Consider the following 19,863-nt stretch of genomic DNA (forward strand, 5'->3'; position numbering starts at 1 on the left):
TCCATTAAGTTTTGCACTCAACCAGTTGATTAACCAAGAGTGATGGCATGTACCCGAATAGAATTCTCCTAGAGGCTGCAAATAAGAGCGGCAGGAAGTAAAGGGTTAATTGGTACATAGAACACACAATTGGGTGAAAATATTAAATGGTCATGAGCAATATGTCCCGGCATAAAGAGTGTGATTATATCCTTAGTCCATAGTTAATGCTTGGTATAAACCTGCATTCATAAAATAGTCCAATGTCTATAGCCGTGGGGAGAGCTGCCCCGGCCGATGACGGATACACCAAGTACTTTCTCCAATGAGTGGAGGGCTCGTGCCCTGTGAAATAGCGTGCTGAACAGTACAAGGTGATTTCACCATATATAGTTGTATGTGAGTGTTGCTACTCACAATACCTCCGATGGTCTGCGTAGAATCCGGTGACTGCGTTCTGGCTGGTGCAGTAAAGGTCGGACCTGGGAGATGCGGCGATATGCCGAGGTGTAGTGTGAGACTACGACAGCTCCAGCTGTCGGCAGGGATCCGGTCACTCTGGTCGATAGCTGTGTCCCGGCAGATGTGCAGTAGGAGCAGGACCTGTGTGACGCGGTGGATCACGTGGTGCCGTGTAACTGCTGCTAGATGGAGGTACGGGTGGCAAAAAGGGCCGAAACCAACGCGTTTCGGAAAACTCAGCTTCTTTCTTCAGGTCCGGGACATATTGCTTCTGACCATTTAATATTTTCACCCAATTGTGTTCTATGTACATATTAACCCTTTACTTCTAGGAGAATTCTATTCGGGTACATGCCATCTCTCCTTGGTTAATCAACTGTTTGAGTGCAATACTTACTATTTCCATTAACTACCATTTTTTTCACAGCTTTGTACTGAGCGAGTTGCAATATATTCATTAAGATATACTAATCACTATTTATTTCTCAGCTATTTATCCCCACAATTGGGCTAACTGCAGTTTATTGTTCTTGTCAGGTTTTACCTATTAAACATTCTTCTATTTGTCTCATTAATAAGTGACTAGCTTTTCTCCCACATCTTGGTTTTTTCAGCGCGAGTCTATCACAAATATTTATAATCCTTTCGATTTCCTTGTGGTTGGTATCTAGAGTCGCAGCAGTTACAAAACCTTTTACACAGGCGTCACTTTATCGCTATCCTTCATTTTTTGTTTTTAACAATTTTTCCCTGGATCTGTAGCTGGATATTTCCTGCTTTTGAATTGCCTCCTATATACAGTATGAGCCTGCACATTGCTTCCTATATACAGTATGAGTCTGCACATAGTCTCCTATATACAGTATGAGCCTGCACATTGCTTCCTATATACAGTATGAGGCCGCATATAGCCTCCTATATAAAGTATGAGCCGGCACAGCGCTTCCTATATACAGTATGAGTCTGCACATAGTCTCCTATATACAGTATGAGCCTGCACATTGCTTCCTATATACAGTATGAGGCCGCATATAGCCTCCTATATACAGTATGAGCACCCACATATAGCCTCCTGAATGCAGTGTTTACCTCCTATATACAGTATGAGCCTGCACATTGCTTCCTATATACAGTATGAGCCTGCACATAGCCTCCTATATACAGTAGCAAAAAAAAAATGATTGAATGAGAGTAATGGTTTGGGGTCCTTTCTGTAAAAATCGTATGGGTATCTTTTTAGTCTTGGTTTTAGTTTTCTGTTTTTAATTATTTTTTCCTGTGCTTATACTCCAGTTCTCTATCTTCGCATCGCAATATATAAGATCTGGCATGGAATTCATTGTTGAGGGCATTTCAAGATTTTATGAAGAAACACTCCTCTCACAAGAAATCTACGGCTCTTTTCGTACCCATTGGGTCTTCAATATTTCATATTATTTGTTCACATTTTTATTCATTTTTTCTTTTTTTATTTCTTTATTTCATTTACATTTTTATTTGTTTTATTTTTATATATATTTTTTTCACTCATTTTTTAATTTTTTCACAATTTTCTTTGTGTATTTTTGCTATGTATTATGCATTATACATAATTGTGTGTATAATTACTTTATGATATATGACATTTGATGTATGTATTGAATGCCATGTGTTATTTTTATGTACATTTGTTTTTTAACAGAGACATGATATATAGTTGTTATAGTTATATGATGCACATACACTTTCATATAGCCAGCATACACATTATGCTAATTGTTAAAAAAAATTTGTATTGCTTGCATAGTGTGCTTATAATTGACACATATGTGTGTGCCTTTGCACTCTATGTCAGGCATATTCACTTTAATGGTTCATACACACCGCTATAATTATTTCAGCATCATTATGTTTTATCCCCTCACTTTCAACACTTGCTATCACTTTAAGTAGTGATTATTATTCTTCATAATTATTTTATTTTCTTGTCCTCACTTGAGCGCATGCCCAGTTCTGTCCTCCCTAGGAGCCGTCTGACGTGCTCAGTCTGGTATGTGGCGGTCTCTGGCTGTTTTGCAGCTTGAGCCGCTTTCATGCTGATGAGCGCTGATCATAGACTCCCTGTTCATAGTGGGGACTCAACAGCGCATGCGCCGATAATGCTGTGGACGTTTAGAACTGGATACTATTGACGTCATTGTGGACACTACAGCTCAGGTCCTGAATTTTACAAGCTTTATTAGGGAAAGCGGTTTATTGGTTGACCGCACTATATAAACTAGATCCGGGGCACTTGTAAACCACGCCTCCTGAGGAAGCTGCGGCGTAACGCGCGTAGGGGCGGCAGGTTTTACAGCGACATACACTACACATGTAAGTTGTTACTTTCTAATGCAGTCCTTGTATCTTACTCTGGAATTTGTATAGACAGTTTTTACTCTGTGTACAATTAACGCCTACCAGGCTTATTTGATACAAGGCACTTGTGCACTTTATATTCAGCAGTTTACTCTGGGCACTTATTGTATGCAAAACCTTATCTGGGCATACATATTATGTAAATGGGGAGTTTGCTGTTTACTATGCATTCTATTTGTGAAAGGAAAGCAAAGAAACTACATGTTTTATACAGATAAAAACTTTATTAACTGTCAAGGTGCTGGTTTAATTATATTGTGTTTATGTCTGCTGTAACTTGCATTTAGCATTTATGCTTTGTTAATTATTCTAAATAAATTATTTAGCTTGAAAAACTCCAATTTTGATCTCTTGTGATGCTTAATAGCTCATTTATGAGATTTTTTTTTGCTATTATATTTCCAGTGAGTTGAGCCTTTGAAGAATTTTTTCCAGTATTTGGGATATATTTGTACTTTATCCTATGTACAGTATGAGCCTGTACATCGATTCCTATATACAGTATGAGGCCGCATATAGCCATCTATATACAGTATGAGGCCGCATATAGTCTCCTATATACAGTATGAGCCTGCATATTGCTTCTATATACAATATGAGCCCACATAGCCTCTTATATACAGTATGAGCCTGCACATCGCTTCCTATATACAGTATGAGGCCACATATAGCCTCCTATGTACGGTATGAGCCTGCACATCGCTTCCTATATACAGTATGAGGCTGCATATAGTCTCCTATATACAGTATGAGCACCCACATATAGCCTCCTGAATACAGTTTTTGCCTCCTATATACAGTATGAGCCTGCACATTGCCTCCTATATACAGTATGAGCCTGCACATTGCTTCCTATATACAGTATGAGGCTGCATATAGCCTCCTATATACAGTATGAGCCCACATAGCCTCCTGTATACAGTATGAGGCCGCATATAGCCTTCTATATACAGTATGAGGCCGCATATAGTCTCCTATATACAGTATGAGCCTGCACATTGCTTCCTATATACAATATGAGCCCACATAGCCTCCTATATACAGTATGAGCCTGCACATCGCTTCCTATATAGAGTATGAGGCCACATATAGCCTCCTATGTACGGTATGAGCCTGCACATCGCTTCCTATATACAGTATGAGGCTGCATATAGCCTCCTATATACAGTATGAGCACCCACATATAGCCTCGTGAATACAGTTTTTGCCTCCTATATACAGTATGAGCCTGCACATTGCTTCCTATATACAGTATGAGCCTGCACATAGCCTCCTATATACAGTATGAGCCTATACATCACTTCCTATATACAGTATGAGGCCGCATATAGCCTCCTATATACAGTATGAGCATCCACATATAGCCTCCTTTGTACAGTATGAGCCTGCGCATTGCTTCCTATAAACAGTATGAGCATCCACACAGCCTCCTATGTACAGTATGAGCCTGCACATCGCTTCCTATAAACAGTATGAGCCTGCAAATCGCTTCCTATCTACAGTATGAGCCCACATATAGCCTCCTGAATACAGTGTTTGCCTCCTATATACAGTGTGAGTCCCCATATAGCCTCCTATATACAGTATGAGCCCCTATATAGCATCCCATATCTAACTGCATTTACCTTGGTATCATTAATTTTCTATGAGACTGCTCTGTTCTCATATTGTGCATTTATGCATTTAGTAGGGCTTAATGGAATGATTGCGCTTGTTACACATCAACTCTAGATGCGCTCACTTATTAGACTTTGGTTGGGGCAACTTTAAAATATAATAATGATAATGGTCCTGTCTAGTGACAAGTTTATTTTACAGGCTTCTGGAGAAAGGCACAATACCAGTCATTCAAGGGTTAATTCTTTGGAACACTGAGAGGGACCTTCTAGCCAATGAAACCACAGTATAAAACACCTGTGATATCTATGGCAACTGCTCTGATGTCATAAACACATGCATCTACGATGCAGGAGAAGATTCCAGAACCACAAGTCATTCAGTCGTAGACGGAGCCATACTTGATGTGTCTGGAGACCTGGAGCTTCATCACTCCACAATGGGAGGAAGGGGACACCGCCTAGCCAGCCAGATCAGCCATAGCGCCTAGCCAGCCAGATCAGCCATACCGCCTAGCCAGCCAGATCAATGGGGTGATAGATGTTGCAGCCAGATCTCCCTCACGTCCGGTACTCGCCGCCTTCACTTTATGTGTACGGCCTGGAGAGGTCGCATTAGGCTTCTCCAAAACAAATATGACACAATGTACAAATTCAGGTACAATTTGCTGTTACATGTTGGCACTAACCTTCTAAGCCCAAGGGAAGGGCAGTCCTGCAGCCATGGTTCCCTAGAGGTTTCCACCACAGGGGGTTTTTCCTCTCCTGAGTGCTGAAGGACGATTCTTCGTGAGTCGGGGGTTCTGCCATTTTCAGTGTCTCTTTCATAGTAATTGGCTGATTCTAAATTTCAGACACTGAAAGAAATAATAATGATGAGATTTGGAATAAAATTCGGTCAATTTAACATCCAATAAAAGTGTTGTGTGTGTTTCTTTCACAATCTTCGGTTGGTGAGATTTTGTTGGGGGATCAGGATCCAGCATCTATGATCAAGCCATGAAGCCAGATATGAAGTCAGAGCAATTTAACCCTGCGCTGGAAGACAGGACGGAGCAGAGATGACAAAGTGTGACTGCACAATTAGCACAAGTTCACACTCTTCCTCCTATTCAGATACACGAGGGGATTCAGGGCCGAGTTGGGACTAAAAAGCAGCCCTGGCACACAAAATTCACCAGCCCACATACAATAAGTGTCCTCAACCCAAATCGTAGAACACTGATAGGTCATGTAGGATTTTGCTTTATCCGTTACCAGGGTCGAAACAAAGTATTTTGGGTGCCCAAGGCAGATGAAGCCGAAGGCGCCCATTTTGCATTTCTACTCAGACGGTGTTAGGCCCAGTATGGATTGCACGTGATTGCACAAAGGTTAGAAAGGGTACCGTATCCCCAGATAACATGTATGGATAGCGTACACATTAAAAATATATGTCTATACATCAGGAGGCAGGCTCAGACGGTGTCAGGCACAGTATGGATTTGACGGCCCAGATTACACAGCGGAGGAGCAGGGAGAGGTAAAGATTGCAAATGCTGGGGCCCTGCCCAAGCAAGGGGGGCCCACTCGTGGGCGTCGGTACTGGCACTGGGCCCCTTATAGTACAGCGGTGTGTCTGACGGCGGGTGTGCACCACCACCATCAGAGACACTTGATTGCACTACGAGGGACCCTGTGCCAGTGCCCGCGCCCAAGAGTCGGCCTACCCACCTGTCCAGGGCAATGGCACTGTCGTGCGCTAGGTGGTGACCCCGGCCATGGGGGGGGAGGCAGCACAGTTAGGGAGTTTTAGAAAGTGGCATATGTTGATGTTGGACATTCAGCTGATGCAAAAGGCGAAATAGGTGAAGTCCCAGGAAGAGGTGGACCAAAGCAAGCCATTTTTCTGTCACCCTATGTGTCATCAGGGGAAGGTGGGACAAAATCCTTGGAAACCCATGCATGGTTCATTTTAATGAAGGTTAGATCATCCACATTTTGGGTTGACAGACGGTCCTTTTTTCTGTCAGGATTGATCCAGCTGCACTGAAGACTCTTTCCGATAGCACACTTGCAGCTGGGCAAGCGAGCTCCTGTAAGGCATATTGGGCCAATTCAGGCCAGGTGTCCAGTTTAGCGGCCCAATAGTCAAAGGGGAATGACCTGTGTGGGAGAACATCGATATGGGAGGAAAAGTAGTTTGTAACCATAGTTGACAACTGCTGTCTCCTGTCACTTTCCATCGATGCAGTATTACCAGTTGTGTGAGCGGTATTTGAAAAATCAGTCCACAACATTGTCATGAAACCCCTGTCTCCAACGCCACTTCTGCTGTGTGCACCACGAACACCTCTGCCAAGCTGCCCCCGGCCCGTACGGCTCGTGTGAGAACCATCACCGCTGCTGTGTGCTGGGAATGCCTCAAGCAACCGATTTACAAGAGTTGCTTGTTTATTAGCCAATATTAGCTCAAGGTTCTCCTGTGGCATGATGTTTTGTAATTTGCCTTTATAGCGTGGATCCAGGATGCTGGCCAACCAGTAGTCGTCATCGTTCATCATTTTGGCAATGCGGGGGTCCCTTTTTAGGATCCGCAAGGCATAATCTGACATGTGGGCCAATGTTCCCGGTGTCAATGATGCACTGCGAGTGCTGGTTGGAGGAGCACTTTCTGGCAAATCCACATCCCTCCAGTCACGCACAAACCCTGTACCAGACCTTGCCACGCCAACATTTTCACTTGCCCCACGAGATGCATCCTCCTCCCCTAAGTAATCATCCCCATCATCATCCTCCTCCTCCTCTTCTTCCTCCACCTCGTCCAGGAGAGGTCCCTGAGCAGACAATGGCTGAATGTCATCAAGGATTCCCTCCTCCTCTTCCTCCTCATCAACATTGGCTGCAGACGCCTGCTCCTTAAGGTGCGTCAAAGTTTGCATGAGCAGACGCATAAGTGGGATGCTCATGCTTAGGATGGCGTCTTCTGCGCTTACCAGCCGTGTGCATTCCTCAAAACACTGAAGGACTTTACAGAGGTCTTTCAGCTTCGACCACTGCACACCTGTCAACTCCATGTCTGCTCTCAAAGTTCCTGGCCGTGTATCCTCCCACAAATGCATTATGGCCTGCCTCTGCTCGCACAGCCGCTCCACCATGTGCAGGGTGGAGTTCCACCTTGTTGCAATGTCGATAATGAGGCGGTGGTTGGGAAGGTGGAGCAATCGCTGCAGCTTCTGCATACGAACGGAGTGTACAGGCGACCGGCGGATGTGCGCGCACAGTCTTCGCACCTTCTGGAGCAGGGCTGTTAACTCCGGATAATTTTTGAGGAAGCACTGCACCACCAGGTTCAAGGTGTGAGCCAAGCAAGGTATGTGGCTGAGTTTTGAAAGGGCTATGGCTGCCACAAAATTATGGCCGTTATCACTAACTACCTTGCCTGCCTCAAGATGTACACTGCCCAGCCATGACTCAGTTTGTCGCTTCAAGTACTCGGCCAGTACCTCGGCGGTGTGTCTGTCGCCCAAACACATCATCTGCAACACAGCCTGCTGACGCTTTCCACTAGCTGCTCGATAGGGGGACACATCGTGTGCAACAGTGGCATCTGCAGATGGAGTGCTCGTACGACTGTGCTCTGTGGACGAGCTTTCGCTTCTGGAGGAGGAGGAGGAGGAGGGTCGAACGCCTACAGCCAACTGTTTCCTATACCGTGGGCTAGGCAGCACTGTCCCACCACCGCTGTCCCCTGTGGACCCTGCATCCACCACATTAACCCAGTGCGCAGTGATGGACACGTAACGGCCCTGGCCATGCCGACTGGACCATGCATCAGTTGTGAGGTGCACCTTTCCGCTCACTGACTGCTTGAGTGCATGGACAATGCGGTCTTTCACATGATGGTGGAGGGCTGGGATGGCTTTGCGAGAGAAGAAGTGGCGACTGGGTAGGTCATAGCGTGGTACTGCATAGGCCATGAGTTCGCGGAAAGCTGCGCTTTCCACCAACCGAAAGGGCATCATCTCAAACGAGATTAGTTTGGCAATGTGGGCGTTCAAACCCAGTGTACGCGGATGAGAGACTGAGTACTTTCTTGACCTACTCATAGTGTCTGGGAGGGTGAGCTGGACTTGAGAGCTGCATATGGTGGAAGTAGCGGTGGACAGGGCGGACTGAGAGAGGGTTGATGATGGTGATGGAGTTGTTGTTCTTTCTGATGGCCTAGAATCAGTCTTTCGTTGATATAACAGTGGGATTCCCTGACTGCTGTGGCATTGCAACGACACCTCAACATTTGCTGCTGTGCTAACCGGTGGGCTTACAGTGGGGGAAACAATGTAGCGTTGCTGACTACCTTCGTTGTGATCAGTTGCACATGTGGTACTTGAGGTTTGGTGTTGTGTCCACCCTTGCAAATGCATGCTGGTTAAATGTCTAAGAATGCGACTGGTATTCAAATTTTTCAGATTTTTCCCTCGGCTAAAGGTCTTTGCGCACTTCTTACAGATAACCTTGGCCTGATCATGAGGATTTTGTTCAAAAAAGTGCCACACTGCACTCTTCCTACTTTGGCAGACATTTTGCGGCCTAGCATGCTGTGATCTTTTGACCCTCTGGACAAGCTGTCCAGCAACTCTTTTGATGTTTGGAACCTGTCTTTGGAGTGCTCCGGGCCTGCCAGATAACAGCTGTTGCGATGTCGATGTCTGCTGTGGATGCTCCTCATCTGAGCTATTGGAAGCAGCACCCTCTTCCCCCAATGGATGCCAATCTGGGTCAACAACTGGGTCATCCATCACCTCCTCTTCTATGTCATGTGCACCTTCCTCTGTGTCACCGTGTATGGTGGTATAGTGTGCGGGAAGGGGCACCTGAGTCTCATCAGGGTCAGAATCTGGCTCTGTACACTGCGAGGACAATGTAGTGCTCTGAGTAAATGTACCAGCAGAATCATCCATCAGCGGCTGTGCATCAGTGCACTCCATGTCAGATTCATCTTGGCCTGGGTAATTCACCATTTCACTTGATAATCCAGGCATGGTATGTGAAAACAGCTCCATGGAGTAATCAGTAGTATGGCCTGCGTCATCCTTCAATCTTGGTTGGGGTGAAGGACACAAGGAAAGGTGTGGTTCATGAACATGAGCCTCCAATGACGACTCAGTGCTTTTACTTTTTACAACTGAAGAAGAGGAGGTGATAGAGCTGGAGGCTGAGTCAGCAATGTAAGACAAAACTTTTTCCTGATGCTCTGGCTTTAAAAGCGGTTTGCCAACTCCTAGAAAACTAAGCGTTCGAGGCCTTATGTAGCCAGACGATGACGCAGGCTCAACACCTCCTGCATTCGGTCCTATTTTGCTCTTGCCACTACCATCAGATCCACCACCAACACCATCATTACCAGCTGCCAACCCCCGCCCAATTCCACGGCCTCTTCCACCAGCCTTCCTCATTTTTGGTAGAAATGTAGACAAAATCCAACAAACTATATAGTAATGTAAAACAAGGTACAAGGTGTCTATAGGACAGGGGAGATTTTGAATTTCTGCAGACACTTGTGGACACTGGACACTTTTGGATTGTGTGAGGCCCACTGACTAGTATCTGAGCGCTCTGTCACAGGCTCGATGGCAGAGCTGTGACCAAAGTGACTAGAGGATAAGGGAGATTTTGAATTTCTGCACACACTTGTGGACACTTATGGATTGTGTGAGGCCCACTGACTAGTATCTGAGCGCTCTGTCACAGGCTCGATGGCAGAGCTGTGACCAAAGTGACTAGAGGATAAGGGAGATTTTGAATTTCTGCACACACTTGTGGACACTTATGGATTGTGTGAGGCCCACTGACTAGTATCTGAGCGCTCTGTCACAGGCTCGATGGCAGAGCTGTGACCAAAGTGACTAGAGGATAAGGGAGATTTTGAATTTCTGCACACACTTGTGGACACTTATGGATTGTGTGAGGCCCACTGACTAGTATCTGAGTGCTCTGTCACAGGCTCGATGGCAGAGCTGTGACCAAAGTGACTAGAGGATAAGGGAGATTTTGAATTTCTGCACACACTTGTGGACACTTATGGATTGTGAGGCCCACTGACTAGTATCTGAGCGCTCTGTCACAGGCTCGATGGCAGAGCTGTGACCAAAGTGACTAGAGGATAAGGGAGATTTTGAATTTCTGCACACACTTGTGGACACTGGACACTTATGGATTGTGTGAGGCCCACTGAGTATCTGAGCGCTCTGTCACAGGCTCGATGGCAGAGCTGTGACCAAAGTGACTAGAGGATAAAGGAGATTTTGAATTTCTGCACACACTTGTGGACACTGGACACTTATGGATTGTGTGAGGCCCACTGAATATCTGAGCGCTATGTCACAGGCAGAAATTGGCTAGTGTATCACAAACTACAAGGTGTATGTAGAATTGGGCAGAATTGGAATCTCCCTAGAGTGCAGGTCTGTAAGAACGGAACATGTCCTCGACTTATTCTCACAGAGTGACTCACTGATAGCTTCACTGTGGCTGTGATAACAGCCGTTACACGGTACTGTGTGAGGAGCGTACACCGCTGTATGGTGTGAAAAAATGCACGCTCAGTACCTCAGCAGGGCAAAAAAAAAATTGTGATTGCTTTTAAAAAAGCAGTTTGCGGAGCAGTGGGTAAACAGCAATGCAGGAATGTCAGGAAGCCTTAGAAGGCAGCCCAACAACCAACACCACTGATACCCCACTATATAGCCTCCCCTTGCACTGCACAGTGACTGGTGTGTTGTACAGGCAAAATCGCTAGCAGCAGAAGCAGTTTTTTTTTCTTCTTCTCAGCAGGACAAAAAAAAAAATTGTGATTGCTTTTAAAAAAGCAGTTTGCGGAGCAGTGGGTAAACAGCAATGCAGGAATGTCAGGAAGCCTTAGAAGGCAGCCCAACAACCAACACCACTGATACCCCACTATATAGCCTCCCCTTGCACTGCACAGTGACTGGTGTGTTGTACAGGCAAAATCGCTAGCAGCAGAAGCAGTTTTTGGTGTCTTCTTCCCTGCCTAACGCTCTCCCTACAAAATCAGCAGCAGCAGCAGCTCTCCCTATTCTGAGATCAGCATGAGTAACATGGCGGTCGGCGTGCACGCCCTTTTATACCCCCTGTGACGCCCCCCAAAGCAAGCCAATCACTTGCATGCCCTTCTGAAAGATGGTGGTGACCCGTGCCTATGTCATCACGTTGCCCACAGTGTCCGTGGATCCTGATTGGCTGAAAAAGAGCGCAAAACAAACTTTTGAAACGCGACTTTGGTGCGTAAGTCGCCGACCTCGTGGCCGACCTCATCCTAGGGTCGGGTTTCGTTTCATCTAGTCGTTGATATTACGGAATCATCCGAAGAGCCCACACTACACTCAAAGATCTAATTTTTAGTCTACTACTAACTCTGCTGTTATTATTTCTAATTTTCTAATCTTCTTGCAGTTCTCTATATATATATATATGTATTAGCTTGATGACCCTACTGAACCTCCACCACTGCCCTGCATAGAGCTGCACCATAAAACAGTGTAAGGAGACCCACGTGTCCTCCCCCTGCACAGACCCACAGTACACTCCCTACAGAGCCCTCATGTTCTCCCCTTGCACAGCCCCCCGTGTACCCCCCTGCACAGCCCCCCATGTCCTCCCCTACACAGCCTCCCCATGTACCCCCCCAGCACAGTCTCCCATGTCCTCCCCTACACAGCCTCCTCATTTACCCCCCCTGCACAGCCCCCCCATGTCCTCCCCTACAGAGTCCCCCCATGTTCTCCCCTACAGAGTCCCCCCATGTCCTCCCCTACAGAGTCCCCCCATGTCCTCCCCTACAGAGTCCCCCCATGTCCTCCCCTACAGAGTCCCCTATGTCCTCCCCTACAGAGTCCCCCTATGTCCTCCCCTACAGAGTCCCCGCATGTCCTCCCCTACAGAGTCCCCCCATGTCCTCTCCCATACTGTATATAGGGCTCAGGATGAACTCCAGGCAAGTATCAGTGACTCCACAGCGGAAACTCCAGATCTCATCCAGGGCTTCCTGGTGCCTGATCAGTAGGCAATGAGGTCCCTGTATCCACAATGATCCTTGGAGAAACAATTGTCCAGCAGACCCAGCACGCCCTATAACTGGTAAAACCATCCTTTTTACCTCCCTGGTGGCTTTGCAGCTCGTTCTGGCAGCCGGAGCCTGCAGCTCTTCCTGTCGAGTGATCACGTGGTACTGCTCATTAAGGTAATGAATATGCGCTCCATGCCTAAGGGAGCGGAGAGGCGAGCAGGCATGTGAGTATGGTGTGCTGGAAGCTGGTGGCCTCTGTGACCTGCTGCTACTGAAGTGTGAAACAGGCCTAAGAGAAAGAAAAGACTCAATCTGAGAAGAGGTCACCTATAAGGTACCAGGATGTACATTTTTAGTTATTGGTACTGACTGCGTCTCATCAGTACTATGGTTCCTGTATAGTCCACAGTCTGATAAAGACTGGTAACTCCCAGCATCTCCTTACCATTGTTAAGGACATACTGGGAGTTGTAGGTTCATGAGATACAAATGTATATGGGCCTGACTTAGAAGGATTCAGCTCATCAGTTATTAATCACATGATGTCATAGACCTAATGGAAAAGGGAAGAATTAGCTGGGTAGAAATGCAAAATGGGCGCCTTCGGCTTCATCTGCCTTGGGCACCCAAAATACTTTGTTTCGGCCCTGGTAACGGATAAAGCAAAATCCTACATGACCTATCAGTGTTCTACGATTTGGGTTGAGGACACTTATTGTATGTGGGCTGGTGAATTTTGTGTGCCAGGGCTGCTTTTTAGTCCTAACTCGGCCCTGAATCCCCTCGTGTATCTGAATGGGAGGAAGAGTGTGAACTTGTGCTAATTGTGCAGTCACACTTTGTCATCTCTGCTCCGTCCTGTCTTCCAGCGCAGGGTTAAATTGCTCTGACTTCATATCTGGCTTCATGGCTTGATCATAGATGCTGGATCCTGATCCCCAACAAAATTTCACCAACCGAAGATTGTGAAAGAAACACACAAAACACTTTTATTGGATGTTAAATTGACCGAATTTTATTCCAAATCTCATCATTATTATTTCTTTCAGTGTCTGAAATTTAGAATCAGCCAATTACTATGAAAGAGACACTGAAAATGGCAGAACCCCCGACTCACGAAGAATCGTCCTTCAGCACTCAGGAGAGGAAAAACCCCCTGTAGTGGAAACCTCTAGGGAACCATGGCTGCAGGACTGCCCTTCCCTTGGGCTTAGAAGGTTAGTGCCAACATGTAACAGCAAATTGTACCTGAATTTGTACATTGTGTCATATTTGTTTTGGAGAAGCCTAATGCGACCGCTCCAGGCCGTACACATAAAGTGAAGGCGGCGAGTACCGGACGTGAGGGAGAACTGGCTGCAACATCTGTCACCCCATTGATCTGGCTGGCTAGGCGGTATGGCTGATCTGGCTGGCTAGGCGCTATGGCTGATCTGGCTGGCTAGGCGGTGTCCCCTTCCTCCCATTGTGGAGTGATGAAGCTCCAGGTCTCCAGACACATCAAGTATGGCTCCGTCTACGGCTGAATGACTTGTGGTTCTGGAATCTTCTCCTGCATCATAGATGCATGTCTTTATGACATCAGCGCAGTTGCCATAGTTATCACAGGTGTTTTATACTGTGGTTTCATTGGCTAGAAAGTCCCTCTCAGTGTTCCAAAGATTTAACCCTTGAATGACTGGTATTGTGCCTTTCTCCAGAAGCCTGTAAAATAAACTTGTCACTAGACAGGACCATTATCATTTTTATATTTTAGAGTTGCCCCAACCAAAGTCTAATAAGTGAGCGCATCTACAGAGTTGATGTGTAACAAGCGCAGTCATTCCATTAAGCCCTACTAAATGCATAAATGCACAATATGAGAACAGAGTAGTCTCATAGAAAATTAATGATACCAAGGTAAAAGCAGTTAGATATGGGATGCTATATAGGGGCTCATACTGTATATAGGAGCTATATGGGGACTCACACTGTATATAGGAGGCAATATGGTGGCAAACAATGTAGTCAGGAGGCTATATGTGAGTGCTCATACTGTATATAGGAGGCTATATGGGGACTCACACTGTATATAGGAGGCAAACACTGTATTCAGGAGGCTATATGTGGGCTCATACTGTATATAGGAAGCGATTTGCAGGCTCATACTGTTTATAGGAAGCGATGTGCAGGCTCATACTGTACATAGGAGGCTATGTGGATACTCATACTGTTTATAGGAAGCAATGCGCAAGCTCATACTGTACATAGGAGGCTATATGTGGATGCTCATACTGTATATAGGAAGCGATGTACAGGCTCATACTGTATATAGGAGGCTATGTGCAGGCTCATACTGTATATAGGAAGCAATGTGCAGGCTCATACTGTATATAGGAGGCAAAAACTGTATTCAGGAGGCTATATGTGGGTGCTCATACTGTATATAGGAGGCTATATGCGGCCTCATACTGTATATATGAAGCGATGTGCAGGCTCATACCGTACATAGGAGGCTATATGTGGCCTCATACTGTATACAGGATGCGATGTGCAGGCTCATACTGTATATAGGAGGCTATGTGGGCTCATATTGTATATAGGAAGCAATGTGCAGGCTCATACTGTATATAGATGACTATATGCGGCCTCATCTAATATATAAAGCTCAAAGTGTGTATGTATGTATGTGTGTGTATGTTTGTATGTCCGGGATAGGCATCCGCACCGTCGCAGCTACAGCCACAAAATTTGGCACAGTCACACGTCTGCACCCCGAGAGCGTCCTAAGCTATGTTGTGAGGCGAAATTTTAACCCTGCGCGTTCCAATTCACCAAACAATTTTGCCCCTATCTACATACTGGGGGAAAAAGTGTGTGCGTGTCAAGCCCCGCCCCTCATTGTGTTGTCACAATGCCCCTATTTGCATACTGGGGAAGCAGTGTGTGTGCATCAAGCCCCGCCCCTCATTATGATGTCACAATGTTTGCCATGGCGATGCTGATGTCATCAAAGGTTGCAAGCCCTGCCGCCGCTCATTATGATGTCATAATGGTTGATTATGGAATGGAGGATGTGTGATGAGTATATGGGCACTGGACTATAGGATGGTGGATATGTATGATGGGTATATGGGCACGGGACTATGGGATGGGGGATGTGTGATGGGTATATGGGCACTGGACTATGGGATGGAGGATATGTTTGATGGGTATATGGGCACGGGACTATGGGATGGTGGATATGTATATGGGCACAGGACTATGGGATGGAGGATGTGTGATGGGTATATGGGCACTGGACTATAGGATGTAGGATACAGTGGGGGAAAAAAAGTATTTAGTCAGTTAGCAATAGTGCAAGTTCCACCACTTAAAAAGATGAGAGGCATCTGTAATTTACATCATAGGTAGACCTCAACTATGGGAGACAAACTGAGAAAAAAAAATCCAGAAAATCACATTGTCTGTATGTATGACGGTATATGGGCACGGGACTATGAGATAGCGGATATGTATGATGGGTATATGGGCACGGGACTATGGGATGGAGGATATGTATGATGGGTATATGGGCATGGGACCATGGGATGGAGAATATGTATGATCGGTATATGGGCATGGGACTATGGGATGGAGAATATGTATGATGGGTATATGGGCATGGGACTATGGGATGGAGGATATGTGATGGGTATATGGGTAGTCGACTATGGGATGGAGGATATGTATGATGGGTATATGGGCACGGGCCTATGGGATCGTGGATATGTATGATGGGTATATGGGCAGGGACTATGGGATGGAGGATAATTATAATTTTCTATAACTTACCACAGTTAGTTACTATGCCCGGGCAGCGCCGGGCTCTTCAGCTAGTACTGTATATACACTGTGTTCCAAATTATTATGCAAATGCTATTTTTCTCTGATTTTCCTAAATAGTCGGTACAAATGACAGTCAGTCTAATAAAAGTCATCACCCGTTAGAGTATGCATCGAATTTTATTGAAGAAACCTCCCAATGATAACAGTATAATCTCCAAAATGAATAAAAACTCAAATTGCACTGTTCCAAATTAGTATGCACAGTAGAATTTCTAAACATTTGATATGTTTTAAAGAACTGAAAATGCTCATTTGTGGAATTTGCAGCATTAGGAGGTCACATTCACTGAACAAAAAGGATATTTTGGAGTTAAATAGCTTAACAGGCCAAGTTACATGTTAACATAGGAACCCTTCTTTGATATCACCTTCACAATTCTTGCATCCATTGAACTTGTGAATTTTTTGGAGAGTTTCTGCTTGTATTTCTTTGCATGAAGTCAGAATAGCCTCCCAGAGCTGCTGTTTTGATGTGAACTGCCTCCCACCCTCATAGATCTTTCACTTGATGATACTCCAAAGGTTCTCCATAGGGTTGAGGTCAGGGAAAGATGGTGGCCACACCATGAGTTATCTCCTTTTATGCCCATAGCAGTCAATGACTCAGAGGTATTCTTTGCAGCATGACATGGTGCAGTTTCATGCATGAAGAGGATTTTGCTCCTGAAGGCACATTTCTGCTTTTTATACCATGGAAGACAGCTGTCAGTCAGAAACTCTGTATACTTTGCAGAGGTCATTTTCACACCATCAGGAACCTTAAAGAGCCCTACCAGCTGTTTCCCCATGATTCCGGCCCAAAACATGACTCCTCCACCTCCTTGCTGACGTTGCAGCCTTGTTGGGGCATAGTGGCCTTCCACCAACCATCCACTACTCCATCCATCTGGACCATCCAGGGTTGCTCGACACTCATCAGTAAACAAGACTGTTTGAAAATTAGTTTTCATGTATGTCTGGGCCCACTGCAACCATTTCTGCTTGTGAACACTGTTTAGGAGTGGCCGAATAGTAGGTTTATGCACCACAGCATGCCTTTGAAGGATCCTACACCTTGAGGTTCGAGGGACTCCAGAGGCACCAGCAGCTTTAAATATCTGTTTGCTGGTTTGTAATGGCTTTTAAGCAGCTGCTCTCTTAATCCGATGAACTTGCCTGGCAGAAACCTTCCTCATTCTGCCTTTATCAGCACAAACATGTCTGTTCTCAGAATCAACCACAAATCTCTTAAAAGTACGATGATCACGTTTAAGTTTTTGGGAAATATCTAATGTTTTCATCTCATGACCAAGGCATTGCACTATTTGATGCTTTTCAGCAGCAGAGAGATCCGTTTTCTTTCCTAAATTCCTTGAAACCTGTGCCCTGCTTAATAATGTGGAACATCATTCTTAAGTAGTTTTCCTTTAATTGGGCTCACCTGGTAAACTAATTATCACAGGCGTTTGAGATTGATTTCAGTGATCCAAAGAGCCCTGATACACAATACCATCTGAGTTTATTTGAAAAACAAAAAATTACATCTTTATGACACTTAAATCCAATTTGCATAATAATTTGGAACGCAGTGTAGAAGGCTATATGCGGCCTCATACTGTATACAGGAGGCTATGTGGGCTCATACTGTGTATAGGAGGCTATATGCAGCCTCATACTGTATATAGGAAGCGATGTACAGGCTCATACTGTATATAGGATAAAGTACAAATATATCCCAAATACTGGAAAAAAATTCTTCAAAGGCTCAACGCACTGGAAATATAATAGCAAAAAAAATCTCATAAATGAGCTATTAAGCATCACAAGAGATCAAAATTGGAGTTTTTCAAGCTAAATAATTTATTTAGAATAATTAACAGAGCATAAATGCTAAATGCAAGTTACAGCAGACATAAACACAATATAATTAAACCAGCACCTTGACAGTTAATAAAGTTTTTATCTGTATAAAACATGTAGTTTCTTTGCTTTCCTTTCACAAATAGAATGCATAGTAAACAGCAAACTCCCCATTTACATAATATGTATGCCCAGATAAGGTTTTGCATACAATAAGTGCCCAGAGTAAACTGCTGAATAAAAAGTGCATAAGTGCCTTGTATCAAATAAGCCTGGTAGGCGTTAAGTGTACATAGAGTAAAAACTGTCTATACAAATTCCAGAGTAAGATACAAGGACTGCATTAGAAAGTAACAACTTACATGTGCTGTGTATGTCGCTGTAAAACCTGCCGCCCCTACGCGCGTTACGCCGCAGCTTCCTCAGGAGGCGTGGTTTACAAGTGCCCCGGATGTAGTTTATATAGTGCGGTCAACCAATAAACCGCTTTCCCTAATAAAGCTTGTAAAATTCAGGACCTGCGCTGTAGTGTCCACAATGACGTCAATAGTATCCAGTTCTAAACGTCCACAGCATTATCGGCGCATGCGCTGTTGAGTCCCCACTATGAACAGGGAGTCTATGATCAGCATGAAAGTGGCTCAAGCTGCAAAACAGCCAGAGACAGCCACATACCAGACTGAGCACGTCAGAAGGCTCCTAGGGAGGACAGAACTGGGCATGCGCTCAAGTGAGGACAAGAAAATAAAATAATTATGAAGAATAATAATCACTATTTAAAGTGATAGCAAGTGTTGAAAGTGAGGGGATAAAACATAATGATGCTGAAATAATTATAGCGGTGTGTATGAACCATTAAAGTGAATATGCCTGACATAGAGTGCAAAGGCACACACATATGTGTCAATTATAAGCACACTATGCAAGCAATAAAAATTTTTTTTAACAATTAGCATAATGTGTATGCAGGCTATATGAAAGTGTATGTGCATCATATAACTATAACAACTATATATCATGTCTCTGTTAAAAAACAAATGAACATAAAAATAACACATGGCATTCAATACATACATCAAATGTCATATATCATAAAGTAATTATACACACAATTATGTACAATGCATAATACATAGCAAAAATACACAAAGAAAATTGTGAAAAAAATAAAAAATGAGTGAAAAAAATATATAAAAATAAAACAAAAATGTAAATGAAATAAACAAATAAAAAAAGAAAAAATGAATAAAAATGTGAACAAATAATATGAAATATTGAAGACCCAATGGGTACGAAAAGAGCCGTAGATTTCTTGTGAGAGGAGTGTTTCTTCATAAAATCTTGAAATGCCCTCAACAATGAATTCCATGCCAGATCATATACTGCAATGCGAAGATAGAGAACTGGAGTATAAGCACAGGAAAAAATAATTAAAAACAGAAAACTAAAACCAAGACTAAAAAGATACCCATACGATTTTTACAGAAAGGACCCAAAACCATTACTCTCATTCAATCATTTTTTTTTTTTTGCTACTGTATATAGGAGGCTATGTGCAGGCTCATACTGTATATAGGAAGCAATGTGCAGGCTCATACTGTATATAGGAGGTAAACACTGCATTCAGGAGGCTATATG

This window comes from Dendrobates tinctorius, unplaced genomic scaffold, assembly GCF_039654945.1.
Source record: "Dendrobates tinctorius isolate UK_male_01 unplaced genomic scaffold, ASM3965494v1 ptg000109l, whole genome shotgun sequence".
NCBI lineage: Eukaryota > Metazoa > Chordata > Amphibia > Anura > Dendrobatidae > Dendrobates > Dendrobates tinctorius.